This window comes from Zalophus californianus, chromosome 1 (assembly GCF_009762305.2).
Source record: "Zalophus californianus isolate mZalCal1 chromosome 1, mZalCal1.pri.v2, whole genome shotgun sequence".
Taxonomy (NCBI): domain Eukaryota; kingdom Metazoa; phylum Chordata; class Mammalia; order Carnivora; family Otariidae; genus Zalophus; species Zalophus californianus.
Window position 1 is genome coordinate 211,269,537 of NC_045595.1, and position 11,505 is coordinate 211,281,041.

At 49.8% G+C, this 11,505-nt stretch overlaps 1 pseudogene; it reads left to right on the forward strand.

Moving 5' to 3' along the window:
- The first annotated feature begins 7,324 nt into the window (after positions 1-7,324).
- LOC113917934 lies at positions 7,325-11,027 on the forward strand (annotated as a pseudogene).
- Positions 11,028-11,505: the final 478 nt, after the last annotated feature.

Genomic DNA, 11,505 nt, shown 5'->3' on the forward strand with positions numbered 1-11,505 from the left:
CTCAATTCCATGGGTCAGCAGTGTGGACTGGGATCTTCTGGGCAATTCTTCTGCTGGTCTGGTGTGAGGTCATCTGACAGTTCAACAGGGGTGGTGGTCTGTGATGACAACCCCGACGCACTCGGCAGCTGACTAGCCCAGACTTCAGCGCATGGCAACGGCTCCTCTCGGGGAGTGAGAGCAGGAGTTGCAAAGCCCCACCACCCAGACACAGAACTCCTATAGCACCGCTTCTGCTGCGTTCCACTGGTGGAAGCAAGTGATGAGGCCATCCCAGACTCAAGGGGTTGGGGAATGGGGCTCTGCCTCTTGGTGGGGGAAGCTGCAAAGAATCAGTACACATTTTTTACTTGCACCCACAATTCACTTGCCAGACATAGAGCAGGTGGAAGTGGGGTCTGGGCAAAGGCCTGGTGGAGTCAGCGCATCAGGGCTATGTGATTTTGCGGTGTGTCCCCTTAGCAGTCTGTTGGACAGATCTATACTCCTAGTCACCGTGGTGGTAGGGCAATAGGTAAGTCAAATGCTGTATATTTGGGATTCTCCAAAAAGAGTCCTACTTCAATTATTCATTCTGTAGCACAGGCTTTCCCAAAGAGTAAGAAAGACAATAATGATAAGCATTTTTTTAAAGCACGTAACAAGGCACCTGGGTGGCTCTATTGGTTCAGTGTCCCACTCTTGTTTCGCTCAGGTCACGATCTCAGGGTCATGGATGGAGCTTGCGACAGGCTCTGTGCTCAGTGGGGAGTCTGCTTGAGACCCACTCTCTCCTTCTGCCCCTCCCAATCACGCGCTCTCGCTCTCTCTAAAATAAATAAATAAATCTTTTTTTAAAAAAAAGCACACACCATTGAAAATAACCCCAAAATAAGTACAATATTGAGTTTTCTGTGATACACAGTGATGCTCTATATACACCTAAAGCTTTTCAAGAAAATAAAGTTGAAGGTGACACTACGTGTATATGCGTGTACGTGTACATATGCACACACGTATGCACACATGTGTCTGTTTGAAGTGTAGGTAGTCCTAAGCAGCCATGCTTTTGTGTCTTTCCCGCCCCACCCCCCTTCTTCTCGTTTTCTCCTTGTCTTCTTCACCATCACCATCACCACCATCAGCATAGCAAACATAAAATGAGCAACTATTATGTGCCTGGCACTGAGCTAAAAGCTTTACTCCTATCAAATCATTTGATCTTCCCAACCACCCCCCTGAATAAGTGGGGAGACTGAGGCACGCGCCAGACTTCTCTTCCTGCAAACTATACTGTCATTGCATTGTGCTTATGTGTTTACTGACTGATTGGTTATGAAGGTTAGGTCAATAGTTGTATCAATTCAAAGGAGGGGAGATTATAACTGGGCAAAAATATGCAGAGAGGCTCCTGCCAGGGGATAAAAATGGACAAGCCACTCAAACAAGTCACAGCCCCGGCCCCACTCACGTCAGCAGAAGGTAGGGTGTACCCTCTGGACCTAAAAAGGAAAGTTGTGTGCTCTGTTCAATAATTTAGAGTAATCATATGTTCCTGAAGTCTGGCCCTTGCTAGATCCAGTGTACCCATTCTGATGTCGAGAAACATGTAAATAAATACACAAAGAAAACAGCAATTCATGTGAATCATGGCCAGAACAAGGACTCTGTCCTTGTCACCAGACAGTGCACTTTGACCAGGCCTCCCCTTCCTCTTGTGCTAGCGTATTTCCCCACGCATGCCAGTTTTGCTGCTATAGTTCAGGTAGGAACATCCTTGAGGATATAGATCATATCTTCCCATGGCCCCCGAGCTGACAGTGGCCACCCTAAAGGGACTCCATGGAAAAAGAGAAATACCCGAGAAGCTCCAGCTGCAGGGTCTAGAAGCAGATGCACACCAATGAGCATGGTGCCTGAAGGAAGTTCCACCCACCCCAGCCCCTGCACCTGTGAGAGAGGACGCCATTTCTAAGGCACTTTCCTGCTCTGGGAGCATAGGTCCTTGCTAATCATCTGTCTTTGGGACCTCTCCTTTCTCTCTCCTGTAGCTGTGAAGTTCCTTTTTCCTTCTCTTTCCCTTTTTATTCTATTTTTATTTTAAATAAAATCATTCAGCCTCTGCTCTGTGCAACTTTCCCAAGGCAAAGCAAGTCTTTGATCCAAGGAGCTACAATCATTCAAGAAAGGAAGACACAACTAGTTATAACAGGTAAATACACTAGTAGAGAGAGTTGGCTATTAGTTCTGCCCTGTAGGGGTGGAGAAAGCCTCAGGGAGGTGGTGACTTTCACCAGGAACCTCAAGTAGGAGTTTATCAAATGGAGAAAGGGAAGGAGCTAGGGAAATACTTGGAGAAGCGGTCAGGTATGGGCAGCGAGGGCGAAGAGCAGAGGACAGAGGTGAAAATAACACACAGAGGGAGGGCCCGAGTGTAGACGAACAAATACAGGTCTGAAATTTCACAACCAGGTGTGTGAGGGCTCAGGAATGGAGCCAAATGGAGACAAACCACCTGCAGACGGAGAAATAGGGGCAGGAATCCGGTTCCAAGGAACTCCGCCCTCGGAGGGGAGAACACCCACAACGACCTTCCGTCTGAGTTTCTCCAGAAATTGTGTCGGGAGAAGGAAGCAACTGAATCCTCAAAACATGTAGGTTTATTTCAGATTAAAAAGTTGTTCACATCCCCTTACCAGTCCTCTATTTAATTGAGTCAAAATGTTGTACGAAAACAATGGATCGTGGATCACCACATCAAAAACTAATGATATACTGTATGGTGACTAACATAACATAATAAAAGTTAAAAAAAAAAGAAAAGTAATTTACAGAGTAAGCTGATAAAAAAAAATGCTTTAAAACTCGAATGCCAAGTCCACCACATAGAGGAATATGATAATGGAGGTGAACCTCACACAGAATTTTTTTTAAAGGCCAATTTCTGCCCCTGTAGTCAGCTAATTGCACAATCCTGATTGTGCAAACTCCAGTGGGTTTGCTTTCTAAGACTCATGGGAGGCAGAGCGGCTGGCAGGAGCCCAAGTAGGGGCTCGCAGGAAGAGGGCACCTCTCCTGAGCATGAGCAATGGATGCATCCGGTAGCAATAACTTTTTAACCATCTCATGCCCCTATTTAAAAAATGACTGCCTTTAATCACATGTTCCTAAAAGACCAGGATTTATAAAATTAAAGAAAACTCCAAGTTTTGCAAAAACTGTGGCCAATTGTCACAGCCCAGAGTGGGTAACAATGACCACCTGGCAGGGTCAGCTGCTTGAAAAGGGCCATCATAATTGGAGCCACTGACAGACCCTAACTAGGGCAGCACCATGGGGGTGGCTTTGCAACAAGGCACATGCTAATTGCTTGTGCTGGCATTTATTTGGTGTTGTTGGTCTGGCTCGGGATCCTTTTCTAATGATCGCATGACCACAAGTCAGGTACAAATAAAAACTCAGTCACAACATCCTTCCTCCTAAAGGCAGTTGTATTATTAAATGGATATTTGATACTTAAATTTTAATAAAGGTAGAATCAGGATGGAGTACGGACAGAAGCAGGGTGAGCACACTGCTATTCAACGTAGTACTAGAAGTCCTAGCCTCAGCAATCAGACAACAAAAAGAACTAAAAGGCATCCGAATTTGCAAAGAAGAAGTCAAACTCTCACCCTTTACAGATGATATGACACTTTATGTGGAAAACCCAAAAGATTCCACCCCAAAACTGCTAGAACGCATACAGGAATTCAGTTAAGTGGCAGGATATAAAATCAATGCTCAGAAATTAGTTGCAGTTCTATACACCAACAACAAGACAGAAGAAAGAGAAATTAAGGAGTCGATCCCATTTATAATTGCGCCCCAAACCCTAAGATACCTAGGAATAAATATAACCAAAGAAGCAAAGAATCTGTGCTTGGAAAACTATAGAATACTCATGAAAGAAATTGAGGAAGACACAAAGAAATGGAAAAATGTTCCATGCTCATGGATTAGAAGAACAAATATTGTGAAGATGTCAATGCTACCTAGAGCAATCTACACATTCAATGCAATCCCTATCAAAATACCATCAACTTTTTTCAAAGAAATGGAACAAATAGTCCTAAAATTTGTATGGAACCAGAAAAGACCCCAAATAGCCAGAGGAATGTTGAAAAAGAAAAGCAAAGCTGGTGGCATCACAATTCCAGGCTTCAAGCTCTATTACAAAGCTGTCATCATCAAGACAATATGGTACTGGCAGAAAAGCAGACACGTAGATCAATGGACAGAATAGAAAACCCAGAAATGGACCCTCAACTCTATGGTCAACTCACCTTCGACAAAGCAGGAAAGAATGTCCAATGGAAAAAAGACAATCTCTTCAACAAATGGTATTGGGAAAATTGGACAGCCACATGCAGAAGAATGACACTGGACCATTTCCTTACACCACCCACAAAAATAGACTCAAAATGGTTGAAAGGACCTAAATGTGAGACAGGAATCCATCAAAAATCCTTGAGGAAAACACAGGCAGCAACCTCTTCGACCTCAGCCGCAGCAACTTCTTCCTAGAAACATCACCAAAGGCAAGGGGAAGCAAGGGCAAAAATGAACTATTGGGACCTCATCAAGATAAAAAGCTTTTGCACAGCAAGGGAAACAGTCAACAAAACAAAGAGGCAACCCACAGAATGGGAGAAGATACTTGCAAATGACATGTCAGATAAAGGGCTAGTATCAAAAGGAATAAAATCTTGCCATTTGCAACGACATGGATGGAACTGGAGGGTGTTATGCTGAGCGAAATAAGTCAATCAGAGAAAGACATGTATCATATGACCTCACTGATATGAGGAATTCTTAATCTCGGGAAACAAACTGAGGGTTGCTGGAGTGGTGGGGGGGTGGGAGGGATGGGGTGGCTGGGTGATGGACATTGGGGAGGGTATGTGCTATGGTGAGCGCTGTGAATTGTGCAAGACTGTTGAATCACAGATCTGTACCTCTGAAACAAATAATACATTATATGTTTAAAGAGAAGAAGAAGAAGAAGATAGCAGGAGGGGAAGAATGAAGAAGGGGAAATCGGAGGGGGAGACGAACCATGAGAGACGATGGACTCTGAGGAACAAACTGAGGGTTCTAGAGGGGAGGGGGGTGGGGGGGATGGGTTAGCCTGGTGATGGGTATTAAGGAGGGCACGTTCTGCGTGGAGCACTGGGTGTTATACGCAAACAATGAATCATGGAACACTACATCAAAAACTAATGATGTAATATATGGTGATTAACATAACAATAAAAAAAGAAAAAAAAACTAATGATGTAATGTATGGTGATTAACATAACATAATAATAAAAAATAAATAAATAAATAAAGATAAAGGGCTAGTATCCAAAATCTATAAAGAACTTATCAAACTCAACACCCAAAGAACAATTAATCCAATCAAAAAATGGGCAGAAGACATGAACAGACATTTCTGCAAAGAAGACATCTAAATGGCCAACAGACACACAAGAAAAAGTGCTCAATATCACTCAGCATCAGGGAAATACAAACCAAAACCTCCATGAGATACCACCTCACACCAGTCAGAATGGCTAAAATTAACAAGTCAGGAAATGACAGATGTTGTCGAGGATGCAGAGAAAGGGGAACCCTCACACTGTTGGTGGGAACGCAAGCTGGTGCAACCCCTCTGGAAAACAGTATGGAGGTTCCTCAAACAGTTGAAAATAGAGCTACCATACGATCCAGCAATTGCACTACTGGGTATTTACCCCAAAGATACAAATGTAGTGATCCGAAGGGTCACATGCACCCCGATGTTTATAGCAGCAATGTCCACACTAGCCAAACTATGGAAAGAGCCTAGATGTCCATCAACAGATGAATGGATAAAGAAGATGTGGTGTATATACACAATGGAATATTATGGAGCCATTAAAAAATGAAATCTTGCCATTTGCAACGACATGGATGGAACTAGAAGGTATTATGCTAAATGAAATAAGTCAGTCAGAGGAAGATAAGTGTCATATGATCTCACTGATATGAGGAATTTGAGAAACAAGACAGAGGATCATAGGGGAAGGGAGGGAAAAATGAAACAAGACAAAACCAGAGAGAGAGACAAACCATAAGAGACTCTTAATCTCAGGAAACAAACTGAGGGTTGCTGGAGTGGTGGGGGGTGGGAGGGATGGGGTGGGAGGGATGGGCATTGGGGAGGGTATGTGCTATGGTGAGCGCTGTGAATTGTGTAAGACTGATGAATCACAGACCTGTACCTCTGCAACAAATAATACATTATATGTTAATAAAAAAAATTTTTTAAAGAAGCAGGGTGAGCAGAAAGAGAACATATACTGTCATCCAGAGGTCAGCTGGAGGGGAGGCTTTGGGGAACAGTGACAGGACAGGACAGACCCGCATGTGGATGAATGGACCGTGCCTAGCATGCTGTAGGCCAGGGACCGGCAGCCAGAACTACAAAAACACCACAGGGGTGTGAGCCTTGCGGGAAGTCACCACACTGCACCTACCCTGCAATATTCTCTGCATCCCCAAGTGTGAAGTCACCACACTGCACCTGCCCTGCAATATTCTCTGCATCCCCAAGTGTTGAAGTCACCACACTGCACCTGCCCTGCAATATTCTCTGTATCCCCAAGTGTGAAGTCACCACACTGCACCTGCCCTGCAATATTCTCTGCATCCCAAGCAGCTTGCTCTCCAGCAGAGGCAGATCCATGCTCTCTTGGCTCACTGTATGCTGTTCTCTGACTCTGGGAGGGAGCCACACTCTCCTCCCACCTGCTGGCACTTTCCGAAGTGCCAGGCGCACCTGGCCATCAGCAGGGTGAGGATGCCCAAAATTCCACTTTACTTGCTCTCATTTAGAAACCAAAATATGGAACAGAAATGACTCCAAGTCGGGCTAAATATTTTATATCACATACTTCTCCCTTAAAATTATCTACGTCTCTACAGTAGTTCTGGGTTTATGCGAGAACAGAAGGTTATGGAACGGATGGTTAAATATTTCATTATGTCAGTGCTGCGGTGATTTTGAATGAGATCTCCCACCAAATTCCGGAAATAAACTTCCCTTTCTAGAAACAACAGAAATTGCTCCTGTTGTCTGGGTTGGGGGATGGTTGGGTGTCCAAAGCCTCGCTGTTTCAGTCACTCACAGAGTATTCTTAATAACTGGAGGGATCCTAGCCAGTGAACGGCCACAACGCTGACCATTCATGTTAACAGCTGTATGTTCCAGAAACAAGTAGGAAGACTGGGGATTTAAGAAGGCAGGAGGGGTATTCGTGGCAGCGGCGGGCGCGGGTGAGGAGCAGCGCCGGGTCTCCCTGCCAGTGTGGTAAAGCCCCAGCGCCCTCACCATGGACTTCCAGCACCGCCCCGGGGGGAAGACCGGGAGTGGAGGCGTGGCCTCCTCCTCCGAGAGCAACCGAGACCGCAGGGAGCGCCTCCGGCAGCTGGCCCCTGGAGACCATCGACATCAACAAGGACCCATATTTCATGAAGAATCATCTGGGCTCATACGAGTGCAAGCTGTGTCTGACCCTGCACAACAACGAGGCAGCTACCTGGCACATTACCCAAGGGGAAGAAGCATCAGACCAACTTGGCCCGGCGAGCCGCCAAGGAGGCCAAGGAGGCCCCCGCCCAGCCAGCGCCAGAAAAGGTCAAGGTGGAGGTGAAGAAGTTGTGTGAAGATTGGCCGCCCAGGCTACAAAGTGACCAAGCAGAGGGACACGGAGATGGGCCAGCAAGCCTCCTCTTCCAGATTGACTACCCTGAGATCGCCGAGGGCATCATGCCCCGCCACCGCTTCATGTCCGCCTATGAGCAGAGGATCGAGCCTCCTGACCGGCGCTGGCAGTACCTGCTCATGGCCGCCGAGCCCTATGAGACCATCGCCTTCAAGGTGCCCAGCAGGGAGATCGATAAGGCCGAAGGCAAGTTCTGGGCTCACTGGAATCGGGAAACCAAACAGTTTTTTCCTGCAGTTTCACTTCAAGTTGGAGAAGCCACCAGCCCCTCCAAGCCTCCCTGCTGGGCCTCCTGGGGTGAAGAGACCCCCGCCCCCCCTGATGAATGGTCTCCGCCCCCCCCGGCCGCCTCTGCCAGAGTCTTTGCCCCCGCCACCACCAGGAGGCCTGCCTCTGCCACCCATGCCGCCCAGTGGCCTGCACCCTCAGGGCCTCCGGGCCCTCCCCCAGCTGCCCCCCCCAGCCCCAGGTGTCCACCCCCCGACATCTGGGGTCCACCCCCCAGCACCAGGAGTCCACCCCCCCAGCTCCCGGGGTTCACCCCCCGGCACCGGTGGTCCACCCACCAACATCTGGGGTCCACCCACCGACTCCGGGCGTCCACCCTCCAGCCCCAGGGGTCCACCCACCTGCTCCGGGTGTCCATCCTCCCCCATCTGCTGGGGTTCACCCCCAGGCTCCAGGGGTGCATCCACCAGCTCCTGCAGTTCACCCCCAGGCCCCAGGGGTGCACCCTCCAGCTCCTGCAGTTCATCCCCAGGCCCCTGGGGTCCACCCACCAGCTCCTGGGGGTCCACCCACCAGCTCCTGGGGTCCACCCACCAGCTCCAGGGATCCACCCCACCAGCTCCTGGGGTCCACCCTCCACCTCCTGGGGGTCCACCCCCAGCCTCCTGGAGTTCACACCCTCAAATCCTGGGGTACATCCCCCAACTCCCATGCCCCCCGATGCTGAGGCCTCCACTGCCCTCTGAAGGCCCTGGGAACATTCCTCCCCCTCCCCAGCCAACTGAAAGGCAGCCCCTTCTCCAGGCAAGTCTAGTGTGTGTTTTCCTTCAGAGCTAAGTTTGGTGCTTTTGAGTGGGGCTGTGTGGTGTCCCCACTGATCATTAAATGCCTTCCCCGAGAAAAAAAAAAAAAAAAAAAAGAAGGCAGGAGGACAGGGCGTTTACACCTTCCCAGATGCACGGGTGGGTTCCCAGACCAGAGAAGTTAGGCTTCTAGTCTAATCCAAACAATTAACCTCACCAATCTTCTTTGCTGTGTCTTGACCAGCAAGTCAGTGGGATTAGCTGTTTTGAGAACAAGGGGTACAGCTGGGGGCTCCAGACGGGGGGGGACTGGGAGAGATTGATTAGTTTGTTTTTTTTAAAGATTTTATTTATTTATTTGAGAGAGAGAGAGAATGAGAGATAGAGAGCACGAGAGGGAAGAGGGTCAGAGGGAGAAGCAGACTCCCTGCTGAGCAGGGAGCCCGATGTGGGACTCGATCCCGGGACTCCAGGATCATGACCTGAGCCGAAGGCAGTCGCTTAACCAACTGATCCACCCAGGTGCCCGAGATTGGTTAGTTTGAATCCATCAGTTAACCGCTTGAATCTGGAAATAAAATGTGACAGAATGGGAAATCAAAAGACAATAATGACCTTTGCTCTTATATTCTAGCGTAAGGGGAAAATTAAATCATCTACATTGACGCAGGAAGGGAGATCTTCAAGACATAGCTAAAGGGACTCTCTATAAATCAGGTAGCTATCAGCCCTAGTCAAAGAGGCAGTAACATTTCGGTGTCATCAGGGAGGCAGTAGCCTCAGAGAGTCACGATATGGAAAGCCCCAAGTTCACATGATGGCCGGGTTATGGTGGGACATGGCGATTCTCAAGGGGTGGTCCCGGGACCAGCAATAGCAGCCTCACCTGGGAACTAGTTAAGAAAGCAGGTTCTTGAGCCCCACCCCAGACCCACTGAATGAGAAACCTTGGGTGGGGCCCAGCAACCTGGGTTTTTAACAAGCCCTCCAGGTGACTTGGAGGCCCTGAAGTCCAAGGACCACTGAGCATGCACCTGTGCTCCTAGCAACTGCTACTTTCGGGAAAAACAGCTACTGGGTTTTAATTGCCCATTCCCACTGTGCAACACTAACCCCTACCCAAAGAGAAAACAGAGAAAAGGTGATGCAAAAACAGTCTTTTTGTTCTTCGAGGTGCAAACCTTTGTCCAGGAGAAATATCAAACGAGCTGCTTTGCTCTCACTGTAGAAATGCCTTACTTGTTCCCTAGAAACAGAGGCTAGGATGGCCACATGCTTGACAGAGAAATGTAGGCCGCCTCCAGAGTGCACCCTGCCTTCCCCTGATATCTCCCATCCCTCCTTCAGGAAGGGGCCCCATCTGTGGGGAAGCCTTCCCTCGGAGCTCTGAGCCCCACCTTTGCTGAGCCCCACCGGGGTGGCTGTCTGAGGGCTAGCGACCCATCCACATTGGCCTGAATGGCATGCAGGGAGCAGGGTCAGGTGGAAAGGGGGAGCAGTTGGGGCTGCTTGCTTGCCGGAGGCAGAGGCTCCTGGGAAAGGAAGAGGAGCTAGAGATGGAGCGAGCAAAGGATGGGCTGGTGCCCATTCCTGCCCTGAGCAGAGGGGCTGCACTAGAAGCTGAGGCTGTGTTCACCAGGACTTGTCTGGAGAGACTCTGGGCACAAGCAGCCACTCTACAAGTGCCCATATGGCCAAGACAGGGAGGGTCAGCTGGCCACGGGAGATGCAGCCCTTCTGCCCCCACAGCCAGCAGGCAGCCAAGCCCTGAGGGGCTGGGGACGGGAGCGCTGAGCCGAGCTCCCTCCCTGACACACCCCCAAGGGCAGGCGGAGGGCTCTGTAGGCTGCGATGCAGGTGTGCGGCTCAGATGTCCCTCCAGGGAGAACCCGCCCCCAAGGAGCCCGTGAGCGGCCAGCCCTTGGCTGCTGCACCTTCAGGACCCACAGCAACCGTCAGCTGAGGCAAGCTCTCCTGGGCTGCTCCTGCAACCCTGAGCTTTGCAGGAGTTTCAGAGCTGCCCAACGCAGCCCTCCTCTGCAGGCATCTCTGCTCTGGGGCTCCCTGTCACCTGGCCGCTGAGGCTGCCTCTTAGGGGCGGCAGTCTGAGGCTCTCCCCGGCCCAATCCTCCTGGCTGCCTCCCTCCCTTCACAGCCGTGCGCCTCCCAGGAGGCTCTGGAGCACCACCACCCCCAAACGCCTGCCCCTCCCCCTGACTTCCCATAACCCTCTTGCCCTTCCTACTCCACCTTGGGTGCCCACTTCCCAGAAGACTGAAGGGGTACACCGGCCAAGGAGGAGGGGCTGGGAACCATCATACGTCCAACAACAAGGTCCTCGTGCCGGACGCATGACCACCCACCCCCGCCTTTCCACTGGTGAACAAATAGTGGTAGCCACGCTCAGTACTCAGGCACCAGCCACTCCAAATGCTTTCTGAGCCATCACTCATTAAACTCTTGCACGACCCAATGAAGGAGGAATGCCTATTTCCATCTTACATCTCTACAAAGGGACGAACCGACCTGCCCAGTGTCAGGCAGCGGCTGCACTGGGAGAGGGGCTCCAGCCGGGCGCCGCACGCCCAGCTCTCACACTGGCTCACACATGGCCACCTGCCAGCGAGAACCGGCTCTCGGCCATCTATTTCCCCACAGTGCCCAGCAAATCACTGGGAGCGGGTAAGCAGTGAATAAATAAACGA